This window comes from Heliangelus exortis, chromosome 7 (assembly GCF_036169615.1).
Source record: "Heliangelus exortis chromosome 7, bHelExo1.hap1, whole genome shotgun sequence".
Classification (NCBI taxonomy): domain Eukaryota; kingdom Metazoa; phylum Chordata; class Aves; order Apodiformes; family Trochilidae; genus Heliangelus; species Heliangelus exortis.
The window spans coordinates 33,409,412-33,413,498 of NC_092428.1; positions in this window are offsets into that span (position 1 = coordinate 33,409,412).

The following is a 4,087-nucleotide window of genomic DNA, read 5'->3' on the forward strand; positions in this document are numbered from 1 at the left end:
GTGCATGTTAATTCTTAAAAATAACTCTTTCAGATGTTATTACAGTTGATTGATTTTTCTTTGGTTCTACAAATACATCCTTGAGCTTAGCTATTTAAAGCACTTGTGAAACCTTACAGGACTGTGCTGTAAAATTTGACTGGAGTTTATTACTGAAGATGAACTCCCAGCCTTTTAAGATGATGTAGGACAAGTAGATGTTTTGTGAGCTGAGTGCAGTTTCTCTACACTTTTCCAATAGTCTCTGTGTTCCTGCTATGTAGAGAGTTAGAAAATAATGTGAAAGAGTTGGACTGGTTAATACTAGACTTGAAGTTTGGATCATCTGGAGTGAAAAAAAAAAAAAAGAAAGGATTCTTCCAGCTTGGAGTGACAAATGGACTTTGCTGTTCAGGAATTAGAAGCAAACTTGTCTGCTCTGTGTCATCAGCAGGTTCCAAACGAGGCTTCCAGAATTTCCAAGCACATTTAATTTCATCATTTCTCCTGCTATGAGACCATGCAAAGAGAAGAAGTGGAGTCAGAGAACACAACTGGAATCTCTATTTCTATACTCCCCTCCCTGCATCTAAAATTGCACAGAGGTGACAGAGTCCTGTGGAGGATGGAGACCCTTTGGCCAGCAACAGCTTCCCTCTTGCAAGCCTGGGGTGGGCTTTGCCAGGTGCTTCCAACATTCCTTTGGCAACAAATTCCTTTGGCATGTGTCCCATCCCCTGGGAAGGGCTGGGGCAGGAGGGGATGCTCCAGGTGAATGGGGACCACCTGTGCTCCCCTCCTCTCTGGGGTCAGCTGGCACAGCCTCCCCATCCTCACACCCAGGAAATAATTGGGTTTCCTGGCAAAACCAGCTGGAGCAAGTCTTGCTCTTGATAGGCTTGAAAAAGGGGGAGTGTGAGGGTATTTCCACCTGGGCTAAGCAAAGGGTGATTTTCAAGGACTGGATCATCAAGAATCACCCAGGTCTCCAGCCCTGAGTTGATTTGGCTGCTTGGAAATATTTTCTTTGTTGAGCACCTCTTATGCACTGGGTGCTCCACAGACAAAGGGAGGGGTGAGTGTTTGCACCTTTTAATTATATAAAAGATGTGGCTGGTGTGGGTAGCAAGGAGTAAAGGGGAAGAATAAATAGGGAAAGGGGATCAGATGTTGAAGCTCTGGGGTTGTGTGTTTTTCCACAGCATTATTTGTGCACTTTGGGGGGAGTGGAGGTTGGTTGCCTGTTGCTGGTGCTTCACCATTTGCTTGTCTTTAACCTGGTTTCCAAGTGAAATGAGGCTTGAACAATTGCACCCTCTGTAGGAGCAGCTGTTGGTCTGCCAGGCCTCCCAGGAACCTTTTTAACCTGCCACAGAGTTCCAACCAGATCTCACAGAAGGCAGCCAATGGCTGGGCCTTCTTCCCGTGCTTGCAGGTTTTTCTGTAGGATGTGGAGACCCTTTGGAGATGCTCTAAATAACACAAGTGCATTTGCACACCTACTGGTGTGGCAGAAGTTGGCCTGAGGACACTGAGCATCCATCCATCCATCCACCCAGCAGGGAGCCAGCTTCTCCCATGCTTCTTATCCCTGGGCTCAGCATCTCAGCCTTGATGTTAAAACAGCTTTGCAGAGACTCAACCTAGCTGAATAATTATTGTCTTGCCAACTTGTCTCCATGCTTTGCCCATTTACATAATAAAGACGTTTCTGGTTGCATCCTGCCCCTGTTTCCAAGTAGGCAGGAGATTTATCAGGAGCTTAGGAAGAGCACTTCATCCCCTGTCCCCGGGGGAAGGTAGATTCCTGAATTCTGTCAGGACACAAGGCAACAGAAGGGATAATACATTTGCTGGTCCTCTTAGGAACCTTGTGTGCTGCCAAGTTGAAGACTTTGCAGGAGATCCCCTTGATTCTTGTGGTTCTTGCTTGCTTGGTGCAACCCAGAGGTAGTATTTCTAGAATCTTTTTTATTATTTCTGGAGAAATCTTGCCTAGCAGCTCAAACCCCTCCTTGTCTGATAAGCACTTTGCAAATTGACCTGTACTGGGAATCTCTGAATTTCTGGGCTGGGTATGGAAGAAGACAATGTCTTCCATTTTGCTGTGAACATTTGTTTGATCAATTATTTGAGCTTTTAAAAAGAGACTGATTAATCCTCAGTTCAAAGCATTCCTTTGTCTTTTGCCTGTACTATTAGGAGTGATGGAAGAATTCACTTTTAAACCTCTACATGATGTTTCCCTCACCTTTGAGGATTCCTCTTATCAAGCAGGGGTGACCACTGCTGTCTCAGTGACACTTCCCTGACTGCTTGGTATCTGCACCTAGAAAGATGTTCACCTCATTTGGCTGTGAGGGGCTGCGTGTCAACTGGGACTGGGAACCCAACAAGAGGAGGCAATTTTTGCTGGAGGCAAAAATTTGAAGTAATTTGGGAAGCCAACCAAAAGAGTTTGATTGCTGAAATCCCCAGAGCAGCTCTCTTTCCAGTAACCATATCTACTACTTCAACTCAGAGCTCAAATTCAAGTCCTCACTGCTTTCTCCCCCTGAAGAGTTACCCACTTATCACAGAATATGAAAATCTGGGGCAGCTTCCTGTTGCTGATGGAAAATAAAATACATCAGCTTTGGTCCATCCATCAAGTCCAGGTCTCCCCAGTTCAGAGTGGAAAATGCTTTTCCCAAACCCAGGTAGATGACATCAATTGCTCTTCCCCTAACCACAGAGGCAGCTGTGGAAAGCCACCAAATTTTTCAGGCATGATTTGTCCCTGGTGAAGCCATTCTGGTTGTCACCAATAATCACATCCTTATTATCTAAGTGCCTTGGCAGAGTTTGGAGGAGGAACACCTCTCCTTCTTTCTCATTTGGGCCCAGGGAGCTGAGTGAGGCCAAGCAGAGCCACTAAACCAGAGGCTCTGCCGTGGCTCCAGCAGCAGCAGATCTGGCTGTGCCTCTGTGATTTATTGTGTTGGGGGGGCTGTAACTATTTTAAACCCCCATTTTCATATAGCCTGTCCATAAAAATTCACTCCAGGTTGGAGACATTCTCAGCAAAAGAAGAGTTTAAATGAGGGGAGGAGGGGGAAAAAAAAAATCTCACAGTGTTTTTGGAAGGTTTATGTCATTCTGCCAGAGGTTTTTTTGAAGGGTAAGTTTTGGCTCGTGTGTTTTTCCCTGAAGGCCACGTAAAAAGGGATTTAAATGGGATAAATAAGGTCAGGTAAATACCAGAAAGCATGTAAGAATGAAAGGTGGCTGTAAATATATACTTACCAGTAATAAAAATGTTCAGAAATGCTAACAGCTGAGAATTTTTTCAGACCATTCTGATTATGTTTCTTCTCTGGAAATGTGCAACCAGGCAGACAAAAGTGGCAGGCACCCCAGTTCAGAGTTGCCTGAAATCTGTGTAAAAACCCCAGGAATTGGTTTTTCAGGCTGTGGCTCTGCAGTAGGGTACAGCTTGACCTGGGAAGAGTCTTCCCCACCCAGAGCCTGGCTCTAGTCAGATAGATAATGCCACAGGGCTCCATTAGACCTTGCTTGGTGAGAAAGATGTAGCACTCCATCTGTTTCCCAAATTAACCAAGAGCCAGATGAAATCCAATCCTTTGTGGCCTTTCTTATCTAATGGGGATAATAGGCATGGTTCAATACATCCCATTTTATGCTGATTCAGATTCCTTGAGCGAGGCTGGGAATGAAAAGAAAAGACAATTTCAACCAAGATGTTGCTTTTGCTCACCTGTTCCCTTGTCACCTCAATAAAAGCAGCTGGTAGGAAATCCTTCTGTCACTGCCTTGTTAGACAAGGTGCTGAAATCCTGTATGGACATGTGACACAGCTCCTGCTGTGATTATTAGGGATTTAAAAGCATATCATGACACTGAAATAAATACTGCCTGCACACAGGAAATGTAGGGTGGTGTCCAGTGATCCTTCAGCTCCTGGCAGCACCCTACTCAGAAATAAATGAAGGTGTTTAGGTTTGTGTAAGTAATTAAGTTCTGCATGGCTTGTGGCTACTACACCAAGAATGATTTACCCACAGCAAGGTGTCTGAATTGTCTAATAGCACCCCAGACTGGTTTGGGT